Genomic DNA, 21,874 nt, shown 5'->3' with positions numbered 1-21,874 from the left:
CACAGACATACTCAGAAAAATGTTCAGCTGGCTATCTGGGCATCCCAGGGCCCAGTCAAGCTGAAGCGTAGCATTAACCATCATAGTAATATGAGACACAGTGCCCCCTGGAACTTATTTGATCCCAATGTACACTTTTTTTGTTAAGATTTTTTTTTTTGATGTGGACCATTTTTAAAGTCTTTATTGAATTTGTTACAGTATTGCTTCTGTTTTATGTTCTGGTTTTTTGGCCCCAAGGCATGTGGGATCTTAGCTCCCCAACCAGGCATCGAACCTGCACCCCTGCATTGGAAAGTGAAGTCTTAACCACTGGACCACCAGGGAAGTCCCATGACTCCTATATACTCTTAAGGATGAATGTTTTTCCTATTCGGTGTCAATTTACTTAGCCTAGTTTTGGATTTTAATTCCTTATTTTTGAATAAGATTTTTTTTGTTCTCTTTTTAATTTCTACAAGTAGTGTATTTTTATGAGAGGTTATTAACGATCATTTCTGCTGTATTATAATTGAAAACCTAAAGACATATGCCATTGGTTGTTCTGAAAGGTCTTCAATTGCAGGAGAATCCTGTCTCCCAGCTAAAAAATAGATTTGATAGATTATAAATGAAACCTTTTGAGTGATGGGGCAGAGGAAGGCAGGCTTCTTTGTGCAACTGTACCTCTGAATATTCTCAAAATGGCATTGTAAGGGTGTGCGGTGAAGGATGTGGTGGTAACCCTCTGCCATTCCAGAAAAAAAGGAATGTAGGCAGTGCTCGCTGAAGGTTCTCGGGGCATAGAGGAAAAATGTTTCAAAAAACAGAAAAGGACCCTGATGAATAGTACCATAGTGCCACCTACTGCATAGAGAGGCAAAGAGGCAAAATACTGTCAGTCAGAAAGAACCTTCTTCCCCCCAACCCCAGGATTTTTTTTTTGGTTTGTTTTTTTAATCTTTTGGTTCTTTACCCAAACAAAGTCATTGAAACTGTGTTTATTTTTCGCTTCCCATCATTCTTTCTCTCCTCTTCCTACAAATTTCATGTTTGAAAGTTTTATGGGTATCATTTCAAAAGCTAGCATTTCAAAGAAAATCTAATAGGAAATTATAGTTTGACGATTTGGTTGAGGTGTCTGGAAATGCATCACATAAGGTACAATTTACATATATATCATTCTTGAATAAAATATGTGTGAGAAAGACCAAGAAGAGGGAAGGCAGTATTGTTATCTGATGAGAAGAGTGCGATTTTAAAGACTTGAATTCTCCAACATTAATTTGCTTGGTGCCTTGGGCAAGTCACTGAACTTCTTTGTGTGCTGCAGTTTCCCCATTTAAAAAATAATGAGGATAATGGTATATGCCTTTTCTCTGCCTCATAAATTTCTTATCAAAATGATAGAAGATCAAGTAATGTCCCACTTATCCAACCATCGTACTTCCAACCTCATCCATCTGTAAAGAATCTCAGAAGCAGGCGGTAAAAGGCCTGTGAGCCAGGAAAGCACTGCACACTTTAAGAAAAGCAAAATCCCTCGGCTTAGAACAGTGTGTAAAAGTAAGCTCAGTGATTTAAAGCTGGTGTATGTGTGTTTGTGTGTGTTTCTTCTCTGGAGTTCTTTCTATAGTTCTTCCTTTTCTGTAGTTACCTAGGAAAACAAAAGTTTTTACAGTGGAAAGGTAGGAGAGGAGGATGAGGCGAGTATAAGTTTCTCCTTAGAAGTTCATCATGAAAGTAACTGGAGAAGAGATTGGAGAAGCCCAGCGGCATTCTAAGGCTAAAACTGAGAGTAAACAACTTTCTGAATTTCAGTTAATCACACTGTATTGGGTTTCTGTTTTACAGGCCTTTAGGAAGAGTTCCATTTTAAAAAAAAAGTCTTTAAAGATTTATGATGAAAATCAACATGTATGGGCTATCTAATTTTTTCCTACCTGATGGTGGATACATTCAATATCACTGTATTATCTTAGATATATTTTGCCTTCCTCAATTAAATGGAAAAGTACTTCCCCAGGTTTCTTTCCTTATGGTTTCTGATCTGATTTAAATCACTTTCCAAATCACTGTTATCAGTGAAAAAATGTTGCCTGCCATATCAGTAAACAAAGGATGTTGTAGCCATCTAGCCACCACACCACCCCAGACAGTGGGCCCTGAGGGAGCCCAGGATGGAAACAAACGGACTGTCCACTGCCAAGCCCCCAGTCACTGCAGCCACCCCCAAGCAGTGCCACCTAAGGAGACTCAGGCTGAGAGGGCACAAGATACTGGCCCCAGAGAGCTGAGGTGCACATATAAGGAATGATTCCAGTGAGCCCAGACTCTTGCATCTTCCCATGCATAGAAAAGCCCTAAATTCCTTAACTTGAGATGTCTGGTTTTTTTACTTAACAGTAATCTTCTGACGTTCCACTACCTGGTCTTTGTTGCAAAAACTCCTATATAATCCTGGCTCCTCCCTTACCTCTTCAAAGCAGTCCCTCAGAGCTGAGAGGCTGTGTCCTGTGCTTAAGTCCTCGGTTTCGTCTGCTAAATAAAACATAATTCTCAACTTTTAGATTGTGCTTTTATTTTTCAGTAAGACATTGTAAAGCCAAAACAAGGAGTTAGATTCTGGAAAACTGATTTTGAGGGGTAGGGGGTGTGTGTCTTACAAAATAAAAATGTAAATTAAATATTTTTCATTGTACTTAGCCTTTTGGAAAAAAGTCTTTCTTTTTTGGGGTAGAACTGAAAACTTAGAGTTCTGGATGGATATTTATATAGTTCTTTTTATGCACTTTAAAGACTAGCATTATATTTTCATGCAGTAAGGGCAACAAATTATATGTTTCATATTAAATGCTTTTATGTAACATCTTCATTAAAATATGTACTAAATTTATAAATGTAAACTTGAACAAATCTTGAAATTCTTTCTGTTTACTGTATGGTGGAGGCAGGCCAAAAGTGACACCCTTGGTGTTCTTGCCAATCTGAGATGAGAAAACCTGATAATTCACATGAGCTTAGTGTAGATCAGGGATTCTCAAACTAATTGAAGTACCAGGTTGTTTTTTTTTTCTTTTATTTTAATTTCCTGTTTATGTAAGACCAATATGTTGTTCAACTGACTATACATAGTACTAGTGCATAGTTAGGGCCACATGTTAATTATGTCCCTTGACCCCTAAACTGGTTGGTCTATATCCTGTCCAACTAGATGAGTCCAATGATTGCATAATTGGATGTCACAGCAATGTCAAGTTGCTATATGTTTCTGAATATTTTCTCTCAATTTTGATACTTCCTGGTCATGAACTGATAACAACCTGCTTGCAAGCAAGCACCTTGAAATAGCACTGGATAGATTTGTGATTAACCACACACACCCTGGAACCAGACTGCCTAGATTTGAATAACCGGCTTTGCCATTTGCTAGCAGTGAGACCGCAGACACATCATTCAACTTCTTTGTGACTCAGGTTCCTTATTGGTGAAATGGGGATAACAGAGCTAACCCATCTCAGAGTGTTGCCACAAGCATTATATGAACAAAGTACTTAGTCTCTTAACAGTTTGCTTACTACATGTTCAGCACATAGTAATATTAGCACCAGTGATATTGTTACTAAATCACCCAAGCTGAATTTTGAACCTACTTAAAATTTTCATATTTTGCTGATTTATCTAGAATAATTGTTTTGAAACCTAATTTACTTTTAAAGCTTATATTTTAGGCACATATAGACCATGAAAGTAAGTAATCTAAGTCAAGGATATTATTTTAGGAGGATATGATTCATTCATTTAATATGAATGAATGATTCAAACATTAAATACTATTAGATAGTCAGTGAATATGTATTGAACACACTTTTTCATTGGGACATCATTAGGTTCCCAGGAGGTGACCAGTTTGTCACTGAGCTTCTGTTGAGGTCACAGCTGAAGAAATCTGGCTGGAGATGGGTATATCTGTTTTCTTAGTCACAGAGATGTTATTTACAAGTTCCTTCATTTGAACTATTTTACTCGGCCTTGAAAACATTTGTTGGCATGCTTGGTACTGTACCGACTAAAGCAAATGCTAGCTCTTTGAGTTATTTATAATGAAATATCATTAATAGTTCTGCGTTAGTGATGTGCCACTGCCAATGATGAGTTCTCTTCTTCAGTAGGTAACGATGTTTCTTCTGGGAGAAATGATGAGTGTTCCTTTCTTAAGGAAATGACTATAATTTGTTGAGAATGTGGACACAATTGGACTTGACACAGTACAGACCAAAGGGTATAGAAAATATTACAAATGCCTTCCTTTGAAAAAAGACTTTTTCATTTGTTCATTTGTGATTGTGTACCTACATAATTGTTTAGGTTTTTTCTTACATTTACTTGATAAATACTTATTAGTGCTTACTATATACCACATACGGTTCTAGGTGCTGAGAGTATTTTCAATGATCAAGGCAGATAAACCCATGTCCTCCTGAAGTTTACATTCTAGTAGGGAGGCAGGAAAGAAAAGCACATTTTTAAATAGCAAAGCAAAATAAAATAAGGTGTTATGGAGTAAATACACTGAGTAACAAGAAGGTACACTGAAAGGTCTACTTTAGGAAAAGTGGTCAGGATAAGCACTTGTGAGGGAGTAAGAGTTGAACTGCACCCAAAGGGTGAGAGGAGGCAAACCCTGTGAAGAGCTAGGAAGAACATTCTAGCAGGTGGGAAAGCTGTTGTTTACTCTGTGCTGTACCTTGTACCAGGCATTTCAAAGAACTCATCAATACTGGTAGATGCTGTCTTTTCTCCAGCTGTTTATAACCTGTGGTGGAAGAATATAGAAATGACTGCCCCCCAAAAAAGTCATTTCTACTTTAATTTACTATGCCAATATTTCTGCCTCTTTAGAATTGTTAATTTCTTCTTCAACTACCATGTCCTCCCAAGACCTCTCTGAGGGCTGATCAGGACTGCAGTTCAGAGTTCCCCAAGGCATTGTCAGAGCACAGAATGCATTCCATGTGCTCCTGACTTTGTTATCCATCAGTACACTACAGGCATCTCTCAGGCATTTAATTCCATTGAGAGTTTTTCTTGATACAAATTACTTTCAGTTACTGTAAATTTTATACGTTATCCACAGGATTAACCAGTTTTGAAACTCGACTAACACTGTTCTCTGAGGTCATAATTCTTTCCATTTCTGCTGTATCTCATACCTTGTCTTGTCCTTTGCTAATAATGAATCATTATTTCTTATTTATTTCCTATGAATGAATCTCATTTCTTATTTTCACCCAAATTAAGCCATATATGGTAAGCATTAATTTAAAACAATTTTTTTCTGGGTCCAAAAATCCTATTGCTCTTTGAAATTTTCATATAAACTATGGAAATCAGTTTACTTCCATTATTGAAAAATAATCATCTTCTTGTGAAATGTAAACTAAGTTTTGGCTTATTTTCTTGAAAGTAGTATGCAAGTCAAACTTTTCTTTTTTATTTGTACATTAATTTCTGTAGATTTGTGACAGAACAGAGATTTAGATTACAGAATTCCTTGAGTAGAGTGAGAGTGCCTAGAAAAGTTCATTAATGAATCTTGAAAACTTTGGTCATGAACTACTTACAGTGTCCTCTTAGCATACTTAAGTGATACTGAATACCTGTTAAAGACAGGATATGAGTAATGCTGTATCTAGTGAAACTCTAGGAAGAATTTTAAATGTAATCATCATTAACAACAATTTTAAAAACGGCATGTTCTTACTCAGTACTTTGGCTTCCTTGCTATTTTAATTCTATATATTTGCTGTCTTTACATAAGATGTGCCACTATTAACTTGCCAATTACTAATGCCAATTACGATAGAATGACCTGGATTCTGTGTGTCTTATCAACTAGATTTTTTAACTAGTCTCGATTTTAGTAACAGTGAACTTATAAAAGGAAAAAATAAACATGGTGTAAATTTCAATTTTTGATAGATTTTTGAGTGTTGAAAGTCTTTAAGATGTTCACTGACCTTTCATCATGACTTTCCTTGACTTCTGCAGTTTATCATTAATTTTTTATTGTCTTGTTAAAATGTAATACGCTAACTTCATCTCCTATTATCTAAGTTGGGGAAAAATGGTTTTAAAAACAGAGAATAGGGCTTCCCTGGTGGTGCAGTGGTTGAGAGCCCGCCTGCCGATGCGGGGGACGCGGGTTCATGCCCCGGTCCGGGAGGATCCCACGTGCCGCGGAGCGGCTGGGCCCGTGAGCCATGGCCGCTGAGCCTGCACATCCGGAGCCTGTGCTCCGCAACGGGAGAGGCCGCAGCAGTGAGAGGCCCACGTACCGGGAAAAAAAAAAACAGAGAATATAAATATTTTAATAATGATTACTATCTGAAAAGTTTACTAAAACTCCTGGAAAAAGACATCATAATAACATTTAGAACCGTAGGTACTGATATTCTCTTGGATAATTTTTTTTTCTTCAGGCTTTCATTTCCAAACTAATAATAAAAAATATCTTACTAAAACCGGAAGTAATTTTTAAATGACAAATAATGATTTAGAAACAGAATAAAGGTGGAAAAAATTTAGAAGTAAAGATGTCTAAATATTGTACATTTAAATTTCCCTTTTAAGACCAACTGAAAATACAGAAATATAATAGTGTATAATTGAATGTGATGGATCTCAACTCTAGTGTATATAATAATCATCTGTCAGGCTTTTAGTTGGGGGCGGGGGGTGGTTAATGTGATAATCCTGGAATCTCAACTGGGTGTTCAACAACTGAATTCAGTTCTGACACTGACTCCAGGAGTGAGTGATAGATCCCACATGTTAAGGGCTCAGTCCCACAGGACTGCCACCACTTCAGATGTCCACTGCAGTCAGGTGCCCAGGTCACTCATAATTCTGACCAACTGTCTGTAAACTGGAAGTTTTCATGACACCTCCTGAGATTCAGTAATTGCTAAAATAACTCTAGAACTCAGGAAAGAAAGTGCTGTATTTACTATTACCAGTTTATTGAAAAGGATACAACTCAGGAACAAATGGAAGAGATGCATAGGACAAGGTATGAGGGAGTGGGGTGCAGAGCTTCCAAGCTCTCATGGGACATACCACTGTCCAAGCACCTTGATGTGTTTACTAACCCAGAAACTCTCTGAACCCCATTGTTTAGGGGTTATTATGCAGGTTCTAGTAAGTAGTTACTAGGCTTTCTAGTAACTGGGTACTAGTTGATTAAATCATTGTCCATTTGTGGTAGGAAGTTCCAATCCTTTACCCACATGGTTGGTTCCTCTGGCAACCAGCCCCCATCCTGAAGTATCTAGGGACGCACCAAGAGTCACCTCATTGGCATAAACTCAGGTAAGGTTGAAAGGGGCTTGTTATGAATAACAAACAGAAATGTGCCTATCACTCAGGAAATTCCAAGAGTTTTAGGAGCTCTGTGCCAGGAATCAAGGACAAAAACCAAATATATGTTTCTTACCATACCACAGATAGGCATTGGGATTATTTACAAATATTAGTTTTCCTTCCAGACATATAGTAGAATTTCACTCCCCCCTCCCCTTTTTATTATGTTGGCCATATGACTTGCTTTGACTACTAAAGATGAGAAGTGGCATTGTCACTTTAGGAGGAAGCTTTAGAAATTAGTGTACCAGTCACCATGTTCCCATCTCAGTGCCCTAGTGATTATGGAAGAATATACCATCCTGGGCCCCTGAGTTACTGGAATAATCAGAACGTCTTGCTGCCCCCATAGAACTTTAGTGTGAACAAGAAATAATCTTTTGGTATTACGTTAGGCTTCTAAGATTCGGGGGTTACTTATTACTGTAGCCTAGCCCATCCTGACTGATATAGGGTTTAAAAAATAAAACTCAGTCACAGGTTAAAGTGCTTATTTTCCTAGTTTGCTAAGGTTTGTTATCATTAATGAGTGTTGAATTTTATTGAATACTTTTTTTCCGCATTTGTTTAATTGTTCATATTTTTTCATTTTAATCTGTTGATGTCATGGATTACTTTACAGATATTCTCATATTTAAACATCTTTCCATTACTGAGATAACCCCTATTGATCATCATATATGGTATTTTTATACATTGCTAGATTCAGGTTTCTATTTTTTGTTTAGGACTTTTAGATACATGTTCATTAATTAGATTAACTTATAACTCTTTGTTTTCATCCTTATATGGTTTTAGTAACAAGGTTATATTTTATTAGATTGGGGAGCTTTTACTCTTTTTTTCATCTCAAACAATCTGTATTGAGTTCCTTAAAGTTTTGATAGAGCTTGTCATTAAAACATCTGGACCTTGTGCTTTTTGGTGGATGTATTTTTGACGATTGATAACAATTGTTTAGAGGTTATACGTATTTTTAGTTTTCCTATTTCTTTCTTGAGTCAATTTTAGTAATTATTTTAGAAAAGTATAGCTTTGTTTCAAATTCAATAGCATAACGTTGTAAAAGTTATATGAGTTTTATGTAGAAATATAGTGTATATTATATGAAGAATAGATAGAGTTTTTTATCCTTTACTGTACCTATACAATGTTAATATGGTATTTTTATTTCTAATATTGTATACTTTTCTAAACCAATCTTTCCAGAAGTTTTCTATTTCATTGGTCTCTTCAAAGAATCAGACTTTGGCTTTAGTTGATGCTCTACTTTCTATTTTGATTATTCTCTTAATTTTTACCTTCTTTCTACTTTTATGAGTATATTATTTTCCTAGGCTTTTGAGTTGAATATTTAATTTAAATATTAATATTTAAGCTAAGAAGCTTAATCTTACTTTTTTTTTTTAAAGAAGATGTTGGGGGTAAGAGTTTATTAATTAATTTATTTATTTTTGCTGTGTTGGGTCTTCGTTTCTGTACGAGGGCTTTCACTAGCTGTGGCAAGTGGGGGCCACTCTTCATCGCGGTGCGTGGGCCTCTCACTATCGCGGCCTCTCTTGTTGTGGAGCACAGGCTCCAGACGCACAGGCTCAGTAGTTGTGGCTCACGGGCCTAGTTGCTCCGTGGCATGTGGGATCCTCCCAGACCAGGGCTCGAACCCGTGTCCCCTGCATTAGCAGGCAGATTCTCAACCGCTGTGCCACCAGGGAAGCCCAATCTTACTTTTTACAGGCAATTTAAGGTTTTACATTTAGATGCATATCAAGTTTTTATATGTAGTACTTGAAATCTAATCTTGGCTAGTTTGGAAGTTATATGTTTCATTTCTACTCTTTTAGTGGTCACCTTTAAATTTATAACATTCATATTTGACTTAACATCACTGAAAACAAATGGCTCATCTCCTTACAAAACAAGAGAAAGCTTTGACTCCAGTTGCACCCACCCATCTCGTCTTTTCTTCCTTTCTTTCTTGGTACTCCATTTTGGGTAATTTCCTCAGATCATTAATTCCTTAGCTACATCTAATATGTTGTTTTGCCTGTCCTTTTTTAATGAAGGAAACTTTAATTTCTAGAATCCTGTTTGCTTTTTTTCCAAATCTATTGTATTTGGTATCCTGATTGTTATGGTTATAAACATATGTATTTTATAGTGGTTTTCAGATTGCACTATTATCTCAAGTTCTAAAGAAAATAATCTTTCTATTTGTTGTATTTGCTTTCTCTCGTGGTGTATCATTTCCTCATTTACAACTAACTTTATAATGTGCGTTTATCTTCATAGCAGGGCTGTTTTATCTGTGGGAGCACCTGTAGCATAGGATTGCTGAAGTGTCCCTCTAGAGAAACTTTGCATTTTCTTCTGCTGGGTACTTCAAGGTTTTTACTGATATAGAACCAGTGTTTAAATGTTTTTCTTAGCTTGGGATTTCCCCACTGTAAGGGTGAAATCAGACTAAATTCACATACATGGCTTGAGTTGGGGGTTTTTATTTCTCACAGTAGACTTTTCCTCAACCCAAAACCTGGTGGCCAGAGACAAGCTTTTTTTCTGCATGGATCAGTGAGCAGAGGTTTCTAGAACCCTTCTCACAGAGGGAGGCAGTCGTTTCAGGGTCTGGCTTTATGCAGGAGTCTCAGTTCCAGCTCCGCATTTTATCTAAACATGAGGGCACATCTACTGTCCCCATATAGGTGTTACAGTCCTGGGCCCCTGTCCTTAATTTTAGGCCAGATACCCGCCCCCACCACACACATACACACTTTGGCATCAAGTCATAGTTGATCAGCCCTGGCTTTTATTTCCTCTTCATTCTGACACCTGATCAACATACTCTCTTATCATTTATATTTCAATTTTCTTTTTCCAGACTGTCTACATGTTTGTAGCCAGCAGAGAATACGTTAGCTCAATCTATCACATTGATAGAATTCCTTACTTTCTAATAAAGGAAAAATAATGGTTAACCAAAATATAGAAATGTAATGATGGCTTATAGCTGACAGACTGAATCAGGAATGAGAGTGAACTAATTGGAGAAAGCTGCCTAGACATTCTCTCATTTAATGTCTATTCAGAATGTACTAAAAAAGATGCCAGAAACTGTTCTAGACTGTAGAGATACAAAAAGGAATACGATATAATTTCTTTCCTTAGGGAGTTCATAGTGTATCAAAGAGAATAATGTAGAACAAATAGAATGCAGTGATAGAAGTGCTAATAGAAGTGTATGTAATTGCCATGGAGCCTTTAAGTAAAATGCAGTTCTTATTTTTGTATTTTAGAGTTAGAGATGTGTTGATCGAGTAGATGATGTTTCTAAAAGATTTCATAGAACAAGTCAAAACTCAAAAAATGTAAGGAAGGCATTTTAGGACCAGAGCAAGACGTGTAGCAAAACTACTGGGGTGTATTGGTTTGGTTAGAAAATTAGGAGTGGGTGAAGACGTGGTGGCACACAAATCTGGAGAAGTAGGCACAGATTTTTGGACTTTATTCTGTAGGCAAGGGGTTCATGGTTTTTGTAAATTAGGAAGATAACGTTAGTGGTTATCTTTCTAAAGACATGTTAAGCTGCTGAAAGAAAAAACTAGAAGCAGTGAGTCAAGTTTGGAGGCTGTTGCTGTCAGTCAGGCCAGTGATGATGGATTTTGAAAAGCAAGAGTACAAGTGAATAGATCGATGGAACAGGCTAGAAAGCCCAGAGATAAACCCACGCTCATATGGTCACCTTATCTTTGATGAAGGAGGCAAGAGTACACAATGGAGAAGACAGCCTATTCAATAAGTGATGTTGGGAAAACTGGACAGCTACATGTAGAAGAATGAAATTAGAACACTCCCTAACACCATACACAAAAATAAACTCAAAATGATTAAAGACCTAAATGTAAGGCCAGACACTATAAAACTCTTAAGCGGAAAACATAGGCAGAACACTCTATGACATAAGTCACAGCAAGATCCTTTTTGACCCACCTCCTAGAGAAATGGAAATAAAAACAAAAATAAACAAGAGGGACCTAATGAAACTTAAAAGCTTTTGCACAGCAAAGGAAACCATAAACAAGACGAAAAGACAACCCTCAGAATGGGAGAAAATATTTGCAAATGAAGCAACTGGCAAAGGATTAATCTCCAAAATTTACAAGCAGCTCATGCAGCTCAATAACAAAAAAACAAACAACCCAATCCAAAAATGGGCAGAAGACCTAAATAGACATTTCTCCAAAGAAGACATACAGATTGTCAACAAACACATCAAAGGATGCTCAACATTACTAATCATTAGAGAAATGAATTTTGTGCAAATCAAAAGCACAATGAGGTATCACCTCACAGCTGTCAGAATGGCCATTATCAAAAAATCTACAAACAATAAATTCTGGAGAGGGTGTGGAGAAAAGGGAACCCTCCTACACTGTTGGTGGGAATGTAAATTGATACAGCCACTATGGAGAACAGTATGGAGGTTCCTTAAAAAACTAAAAATAGAACTACCATGTGACCCAGCAATCTCACTACTGGGCATATACCCTAAGAAAACCATAATTCAGAAAGAGTCATGTACCACAATGTTCATTGCAGCTCTATTTACAATAGCCAGGACGTGGAAGCAACCTAAGTGTCCATTGACAGAGGAATGTATAAAGATGTGGCACATATATACAATGGAATATTACTCAGCCATAAAAAGAAACGAAATTGAGTTATTTGTAGTGAGGTGGATGGACCTAGAGTGTCATACAGAGCGAAGTAAGTCAGAAAGAGAAAAACAAATACCGTATGCTAACATGTATATATGGAATCTAAAAAAAAAAAAATGGTTCTGATGAACCTAGGAGCAGGACAGGAGTAAAGATGCAGACGTAGAGAATGGACCTGAGGACACAGGCATGGGGAAGGGTAAGCTGGGATGAAGTGAGAGAGTGGCACGGACATATATACACTACTAAATGTAAAAATAGATAGCCAGTGGGAAGCAGCCGCATAGCACAGGGAGATGAGCTCGGCACTCTGTGACCACCTAGAGGGGTGGGATAGGGAGGGTGGGAGGGAGACGCAAGAGGGAGGGTATATGGGGATATATGTATACATATAGCTGATTCACTTTGTTATACAGCAGAAACTAACACAGCATTGTTAAGCAATTATACTCCAATAAACATGTTACATTAAAAAAAGAGTAGAATTGAAGGTGAATAGGCAGGAGCAGTGGATTTCAGAAATGAGGACTCTTGAGAGAAAATTTCAGAGTAGCATAAACAGAGAATGGGAAACCAAAATTTATTAAGCAATAACGCCATGCCAGGCATTTTACCAAGAAGTTCCCTTAACTTTCACAACTCTGGAAGATAGTGATAATTTATAGATGAGAAAACAGGCTCAGAGAAGTTCATGAATAGCCCAGCATCACACCTGCAGAGCCATAACCCAGGGCTGTCCAGCTCCGAAGCTGGTTTTCTTTCTACTCCTTTTGTTGCTTCTCTCTGGGAATTTTTTTTTTTAATTCTAAGTGTTTTTGTCCATGGAAGTCTGCTTCATATTGTAGTTTTATAAGGTGAAATGATGAACAATTCAAGAGTTTCTAAATAACTAATTTGAAGCTTCAAATTACTTCTCAACTGTAAGCTAATTAAGTCTTGCAAGGCCAGCCCCTCTAAAGCTGAAAATAATTTGGCATCACTATCCACATCATTAGGCGACATCTGTCTTCGCAGTGTGACAGTTCTGCCCCCCTGCATTTTCTGTTAGTGTCAACACGTGGTCTGTGGGGCTCTGGGGCTAAGGGTAATAATTATTCCCAGAAATTTAATATTTCACCAGAAATATTAAATTTCTGGTGAAATTTATCAGAAACTAATTCGGAAGCTGTACTCTCATCACTAAGCCAGTTCGCAATTCAGAAAACAGTGATCACTCAGGGATGTCTGACAAATACAGTGCCACCATAAGTTGAAGAAATAGGAAGCCAATAACAATTATTGATAGTTTATTGCAGGAGAAGTTCTTCTGGACTTTTCAAAAGAAAGGCTTTATATAAGTAGAGAAGATCTGATTATACTAAGCAGGTTGGAATACTATCGCCAACTTTTCCTGCCAAGTGGATTCTTCCTTTCCTCCCCAACAAAACTCAAACAAGCATTTTTCGCCCCCTTTTCCCTTAAAGACTAATGATGGGAACTAAAGGAACACTAAGAGGCACTTATGAAGTTCAGAAATCGCCTGAGCTCACCCCTGAAATAATGCCTTACACAGGTTAAATTAGAATTTTGGGGTCAAAGGTGAAGAGAGTATATGTCATAGTGGTTTAGAAGACAGATGCTAGAGCCAGACTGTCTGCATTTGAACCCTGGTTCAACACTCACTAGCCATGTAATCCTAAGTGATTTACTTACTGCCCCTGCGCCTCAGTTTCTTCATCTATAAAGTGGGAATAATAAGAAGACACATCTCATTGGCTTGTTTGAGGATTAAACAATATACATAAAGAACTTAGAACAGTGCCTGGTACAGAGTAAGTTCTATATAAGTGTTTATTGTTGTTACTATCAATCTTGATATTTATAAGCAATCTTTTCTATTTCGAGGTGTTATGGTGATTATTATTAAACATAGATAATAAAATAGTTGATATCTTATTTCCAGTAAGCAAATTTTTGAGTAGAATAAGAATAGGTAGTCTCTTTTATGCTTATCCATTATGGTGTTTTGCTCTGCTTTTGTTGTATAAATCTTTCAAGTAGAAAAGATTTAAAACTGAACCATAAGCTCTAAAACTGCTTTCTAAATTGAGTATGACTTTTGTGCTTTTTAAAAATGTATTTTCTTTGTTAAATTGGAAACAGTTTAGTGCACCCACATTCCTTCTGCTTTAAGTAATCTATAGAAAATTAAAATGACAAGAAAGGTAGGATAAACCAGATTTATGATTGGCAAAGGAGAGTTGTCAACGGCTTCCATGTAGCAGGTGTAGCTATTTTAATGGATGTACCAGACTGGTCCATAAACCCACCTAGTTGCTATACCGTTCCACAGATGGCGACTTAAACAATTTAATGTCACTAAAATGGTTCTGGTAAAGAATTCTTTAAAACAGACTGCAATGATTTATCATTTGGGGCTGTCTGAAATGCCATCATTATCCTAATGGCCCATGGTCACAACATTTTTCTTCAAATTTTTTTTTCCTCCTTCTGGCTCTCCTGTTTCTGTTCAAAATTCCTTTCATCTGCATATTCTTAATACCACGAATCAGACTTAAGTTTAATTCATATTATCTATCCTCCGCTAGATTTCCTTGCCCTACTCATTTGGCCTTGATTTGAAAAACATCCTGTCTTCTAATCTCATCCTTTGTGAGTTGATTTTAGTAACTTTTAGGATAACCTTATCTTCAAGTTCTGAGGGTTACTTGTTTGTGGGAAGAGGGCAACTTAACAGAGGGATTAACATGTTCAAAGGCGCAGTGTTGAGAGGTGTATGGCATTGAATTTAAGAAGGGACATATACATTTAGCAGGTCCAGAATGTTGTACATGTGCCATGCTCTCACCTACGGTAATGGTAGTGTGGGTAAACGTGTCACAAAGGCACCACACTTCCTTGTCGATGTCCGTGGCAGACAATGCTAATCAATCATGACAGCCTTGCAGTTCTTCTTAACAGACCCTCCAGATAGTTACTACCAGTCTTTTGACATTGGAACTTAAGATGAAACCTATTTGCTATCCGGGAGATGATTTTTGCAGGGCATAAAGTTTTCTTCAGATGGAAAACTTCTTTTTTAATTGATTCTCCATAAAAAAAGAAAGAAAAAAAACTGAGGACAAAACATTAAATCTCAACTTCGTGAAGACATTTCTTCAGGGGGGAAATATAATATGGTTCAGAATATCAGACATCTCAAGCAAGCCTTTGGCAAGTGCCAAATTTAGTCAGTTCGTAGTTGAATTTTCTGACACGTGTCGAAAGTGCTCAAACTCGGTACTGTTGCTTACGGTGGGATCAGTATAGGTTAGGTACCAGACTGGAATCAGAGTTGACCTGAATTTCATTCTTGTCAGACTGAGAATCCTTATCTTTTGTGCAAAGATGGATTAACAGGAGTGGCTCATTTCTTCAGAGCTTTGATTATATGCAAGGACTTGGATAAATACTTTGTTATAACCTCAGAGTTCTGGAATATATACAAAATTTAGTCAATAACAGCTGATACATAAAGCGCATAGATGCCTTATTTAGCCTATGCTATGCATTTTACATACATTATCCTCATAAAATTTAATCCTCATATCAATTCTGTAAGGTAGACCCTACTTTTATTCCTAAGTTAAAGGTGAGGAAATTGAAAAGAGGGAACCCTAACTTGCCTAAAGTTTCTAAGTGGAAGAAACATGATTTTGGTCCAGACAGTCTGACTGCAAAGCCTGTTCTCCTTTTTTTGTTATTAACCATTTTTTTAAATTGAAGTACAGGAAGTGTATAATGTGTTAGTTTTAGGTGTATAGCAAAGTGATTCAGTTTTATATATATATATATATATATATATATATATATATATGTATTATTTTTCAGAGTCTTTACCATTATAGATTACAAGACATTAATATGGTTCCCTGTGCTTAAAGCTTGTTCTCTTAACTTCCACACTGCCCCTCCCTCGTTTGCGTTACAGGTTTTGTAGTTCTCTTTGTTTGAAGGATCATTTCATCCAGTCCTGCCTCTGGTTTCAAAGAAGCAAGCCCTTTGGTCATGCAGGACCTTCTTGCGTAGTAACTTCTAGAAGTTTAGCCCTGGGGTAAGGTACTGATGAATCACAGCCTCACCACCACCACCAGGATAATAAAGAACCGTAGTTAAGGTTAGGCTTGAAGAATATAGCAAGAATGCTTCAGGGCCTGGAATTAGAGTGGATATTTATTATCTAGCCAAGAAGAGGCAAGAACTGATGAGAACTAAAAACCAGAGAAGTACTTTTCCAGTGAAGTCAGCCATGTTTTTCAAAATGTGGTCTTTGGACCACCTGCATCAGAAGTACTATGAAGTCCCAAGTCCAGAAATACCTCCTCCATATTCCTTCGTTCTAATTAACAAAGTAAGACTTTTCTTAACACTCATACATTTGTGGAGCTATCAACTATGAGACAATTAGATTGCTTTTTGTTGAGATTTGTAGTCTGAGAAAATAGGAAAAGGGAAAAGCTTCTGAAGCTTAGAAAGAAGGTGAGAGGTGTGAAGGTCAGAGACAGGAGGTATTAGAATGCAGGGGAGTGGGGAAGCCAGAGGGCTGGCGTACTAACATTGAGAACCTGAAAAGAAGGGCAGGCAGGAAGGTGAATGTAAGGAGAAGCTGCCTCATGTCACTTTTTTTTTTGGTCCCTCCCTACTGCAGCTCAGAACAAAGAGCTGTGCAGGCATCTCTAGACCCTGTCCTCTTGGATTCCATTAATTCTAGGAAGGAACCACTCGTGTCTTTCCCCACTCATTTCCTGAGAGGAGGGGCTGGGGTTTCCCCAGGCAGAATTGCTCTTTGGAAACGCCAGTGGTGGAAGATCACTCTCCTCTCCTTGCATTCACCTTCTCACGTTCTTCTGCAGATTTCTAGTGGGCCTTGCCACCAGTGTGGAGTGGGGAGAGACAAAGGGGAAGCATGAGACAGCTCCTCTTTGCCAACGGCAGTTAGTTTCGTATGTCTCCAGTTTCATACTGTCTCCGCTGGTTTTTAAATCTGCTGCCTCCTTTCATCCCACTTCACTTTTTTGTCTTCACCATTCCAAATATCAGACAAGAAGCTGTAAAACTTTTACCAAGGAATAAACTTTGTCCAGAATTTTTATCTCCCTGATGTCTTGCCACATGCTTAGTAAGCCCTCAAATAAGTACTTGTTTTCGGAGATCACTGTTTGTGACACACAGGCTACCCACAAAGCCAACATGCACAGTTTCCTGGCTAAGTCAGGTCTTACCCCAGTATTTGCTAGGATGACTGGTGTCTTCTTTCAGAAATTGTTCTGTATTTAATGATTACTGTTGCTTATGAAAAATATTTGCTTCAACTGTTTTACCTCCTTTAATTCTGATTGTAGGCCTTCATACATCCACATAGGAATTTTTAGCCAAGAAAGGCTAATGGTTTACGTATTTTGGTTTAATTTAAGTATCAAACAAAGGAAGGGCAGCAAGGGTTTGGTTGAGCATAGGAACAGATTATATTAAAGAGGCAAGCCTCCTGTTTTCACAATAGCCTGGCAAGTTAGGTATTAGCCCCATTTTACAGATGGAGAAACTAATGTTCTTACAACTACTTACTTGCTCAAGTCTCACAGACAGTAAGTAGTAGAACCAGGATTTAAAGCCAAGTTGGCCGGTGTCTGTGGCCTATGGTCACTCCAGTTGCTCTTTCAGGATGCCGGGTGATGACAATAATGGTCCTAATAACATGGACAGCTCTCCTAAGCCGGTGCTGCTGCCCTTGCTCCTTTAGCAAGGATGATGATGTCATCAGGCCTGGTAGCAGCAACACAGTGTCTTGGCAACATTCTTTCTCATCCCCTTCTTAGCCCTCCATTTTCCCTTGATCCTCTATTTCCTCACCTACTTTTACTTCCACTTTTACCTCCTTCTGGAATTAGAATATTTCCTGACTTTCCGTCTCCCACCAGCACTCAAAATTACTTTTAATCTCGGTTAACTGCTTAGATGTTGAGGTGCACTTGGTTGAATGAACCGTAAGTGGAGGTTGCCCATTATAAATGCAGTTGCCTTTAAAAAATAACACGCTAGGGACTTCCCTGGCGGTCCAGTGGTTGGGACTTTGCCTTCCAGTGCAGGGGGTGCGGGTTCGATCCCTGATCAGGGAGCTGGGATCCCACATGCCACGCAGCCAAGAGGGCCAAGGCATGGAACATAAGCAATATTGTAACAAAATTTAGTGGAAAGTTTCAAAATGGTCCACATCAAAAAAAAAAATTTTTTTTAAATAAATAAATAAAAATAATATGTATAAGTGAAGCCAAAGGTTGCTTTTTACAGGTTGTTTCTGCAAAAGCAAATAGGCCCTTGTCATTCATAATGAAGGTTAAAATGCTCTGAAATTTAGGATCAGCTGATGCTCTTCTTTCAGAGGAGGTAAGGGAAGCACTTGAATGTTTAAATATACGATAATGTGCAAGTGTTGTCACCACTGCAAATTGTGCTTTGCAGTTGCCGTCTTAGCACGTCTAAATTTGTTATCTACGGTCCAGTGTTCCTACATTCAAAACTACTTCCTGTTCCTTTGTTCCCTTTCTTCAGTTAAAAGAAAAAAAAAAATGTTGAAATGACTAATACTCCAGTACCAAGAGCAAAACAGGTGCTTTTACGCCATTGCTATATAAACAGCAGTAAAAGAAATGAGTATAAACCTTGCTTTTAAATGATTCAGTTATTCTCTTTTAGACCATTGGTGCCATAATAGACATTCCCCTTTTAAGTGAACAAGGAATGGAGCATCTGTTAATGTAGATTTTTACTTTACACAAAAACTTCTTTTTTTAGCTAAAACCATGCCACATAGAAAAATAAAGATTAAGTGGGTTTTTCTAAATGCTGCCTCAATTTAGAATTCATGCAGATGTTTCTATGAACCTATTGTCTCTATACACAGTCTTACAATTTTGCTATATGATTTGGCCAACATTCATTCAGTTAGTATTTACTGAGTACCTATGTGGCAAGTATCTGTTAGACACATCACCACCACCCTTATATTCCACAGAAGACAGGGAAATAAAACAGATTTTGGTATGTACTCTGAAGGAAACAGGCAAATGATTAAGCAAGGAAGTACCTGCTCCTTGATAGGGTGATACCAATACTTAAGTTAAGACTTGAAGGAGGGTGAATAGCTAGCCATGGCAAGAGTAGAAGGAAGAGGGAGGGTACCCACAGAAAGAAAAGGCCTGTGCAAATTCCTGTTATAAGCACACACCAAGTATGAAGTTAGAGAGCAGTAAGGAAGGGGGATAGTTATGAATGAGATTGGCATGTATGCTGATTAATCCCCCTCCACCCCTCCAGATCCATGCATTGCCTTCTCTCACGTGCTGTGTGTTCTGGGAGGTAGATCCCTCCTGTTCTCCCACATCACACTGTGTTTATCACCCAGGCTCCTTTGACCCCAAGGTTTCCCAAAAAACAGGAAGTAGCAGTGGGAGATCGGAGGGCAGGAAGAGAGAAGGCAACGAATTTCTTCCCTTTCCTCCTGCTGATGTCCCCTCCTATTAAGATGCAGTTGTTCTGGCTCCAGTCCTCCCCTCTCCCCTGAAGACCTAGGAATAGTAATGGCTGCCCACTGTTATTATTTTTCCATTTCTGACCATCCTTTGTTTCTTCAACCCTGCCCATACCTCTGTAAGGAGTCATTTCATAATCACCTCTCCATTTGAACCATATGGTGTGAACTCTGTTTCCTCTGAGGTCCCTGACTATAGAGAATGAGGCCTCATGAGTGAGGAAGAGTAGGTAATTTATAGACATTGTAAGCTAGGAATTTAGATTTGTTTTTTCTCAGAGCAGCATAAAGCCACTGAAATATGATTGGATAATTGATCCCCATTTAAGATGGTCACTCTGGCTGCTCTTGAGGGTATTGGAAGGGAGGATGAGAATGGAAGCAGAGAAGCTAGTTGGAAGGTTGTGTAGGCAAGGAACAGTGGTACCTGAGCCAGAGTGTGATAGCATAGGAAATAGAGAAAGGAGTGGATTCAGTATAGAACTGATAGACTTGCAGAGAGGAACTCTGAATCAAGAGTGACTCTTAACTTTCTGGTTTGAGCCACTAGGGAATGGTGAGGATGGGAAATTTGGGCTCTTTTCTTAATGTGTTCCGTTTGAAATGTCTGTGAAATATCCAGGAAAAGATTCAAGTAGGCAGTTTGGAGTTCAAGAAATGAGTCAGGGCTAGAAGTGTAGATTGAATTGTCAACATAAGGATAACATTTAAAATCAGATGTGGGAGTGGAAATAGTCCCTAAGGGAAACAGTGTTTAAAAAAATAAAGAAGACAACCCGGGAGCTCCCTGATTTAAAGTCTTTAGGAGCTATTTGAATGCACATTTTAGTTCCTCCCAAAATATTTCTTAAATAATATATAAATCCAGCTTTAGAGAAAAAAGTGAAAGTATTGAATGCTTCAGAAATCAAGTATGAGAATGCTAGGTATTATACTTTTCCCTATAAAATAAACTTGATATCTAATTGGACGTATTTTTTAAAAGAGCAATATAGTCCTGTGCCTTCTAGAAACATAGTTCTCCTGTGAATGTTGGCACAAATATAGCTCATGTGACCACTTTAGCCTTGTGCCGGAAACTTGTCGATTGACAGTAGAACTGAATGAGTTAATTTGCCTCCTCATCTCAAGCTCTTATTTCTAACCAACAGGCTTATGCTCAGGTGGTGAATTCTGCATATTGTCTAGCTTAATTGGGAAATGTGTTTGCATTGATAAGCTTCCAGCCTAATTTAAATGAAGAAAGCTTTCTAATTTCACCTTTCATTTACTAGAATTTTTTAAGATAAAAGAATATATAAAAATGGCACCAACGTGTTACCACTAATGCAATCCATAATAACCAAATCTGTTTGCTTTTTTACTTCAAAACAATCATCAGGCCCTGCATCGAGACATGTCTTGGTGTTTTTCTTCAGGTCTTCTACAAATTTTCATCCCCCTGACTCCAGGGGCCTATAGATTTTATTATATGGCCTTCTAGCTTGTACATTATAGCATCGAACTGTCATCTATAGCATCCATTAGAATGTTATTGACAACGTGTCCACTCGTATTGAACTAAGCACTCGATAAACCACTGTAAGTAAATTGTGCTCTGACCTCAAAGGATAGTCTGTTGATTCCCCACATTGAGTATGGGCCTAGTAGAACGACCTTAGCTACAATTCCCTTGTGGTGCCTGTAAATGTTGCATAACGTCTTTTTTGAGGTCCCCAGAGGTAGAGAATTTTTTAACATTCTTTTTTTTATTGTCGTTTGCATAGAATATTTATTTTATTTCAGGTAGTTAACCGCTAATCAGTGTTTTGTCCTTCTGGGCTAAAACTCTTTCATTTATAAATTACATGTAATTTATAAATAATTATGTAATTTATGGGCATAAATTATATGCCCATAATAAGAAAATTTGGAGAATCATTCTTCAAAGGTAACTGCTTTTAATAGTTTTTTTGTAAATACCTTCAGAGATTATGTGTGTGTGTGTGTGTGTGTGTGTGTGTGTGTGTGTGTGTGTGTGTGATATCACAGTTATTTTTTCCATAAATAGAATCATACCATTCATACTCTCTGGAAACTGGTGTGGTGTGATGACAGTGGGGCTTTCTACTTTATCTGTCTTGGGAATCTTTCTATAATACTATATATTAATCTTATTCTTTTTAGCTGCAATAGGTATCATTGCATGGGTATA

The 21,874-nt window shown here is 37.7% G+C and overlaps 1 protein-coding gene across 17 annotated transcripts in view; it reads left to right on the top strand.

Annotated features, from left to right (window-relative positions):
- The window catches only part of CFAP20DC (CFAP20 domain containing), a 291,535-nt gene that overhangs the window by 45,480 nt on the left and 224,181 nt on the right, over positions 1–21,874 (top strand). Inside the window, exon 1 of one of the 17 annotated variants that reach the window (XM_073811281.1) lies at positions 13,897–13,924. The exons of the other annotated variants lie outside the window; for them this stretch is intronic. The gene's annotated coding sequence lies outside the window, so the exon portion shown is untranslated. Of the gene's footprint in view, positions 1–13,896; positions 13,925–21,874 lie in introns of those variants that run through there. 17 annotated transcript variants of the gene reach the window in all.

Source organism: Tursiops truncatus, chromosome 10 (assembly GCF_011762595.2).
Source record: "Tursiops truncatus isolate mTurTru1 chromosome 10, mTurTru1.mat.Y, whole genome shotgun sequence".
NCBI classification, from domain to species: domain Eukaryota; kingdom Metazoa; phylum Chordata; class Mammalia; order Artiodactyla; family Delphinidae; genus Tursiops; species Tursiops truncatus.
The sequence above is the reverse complement of the archived record's forward strand: the minus strand, read 5'-3'. Positions and strand labels throughout refer to the sequence as shown.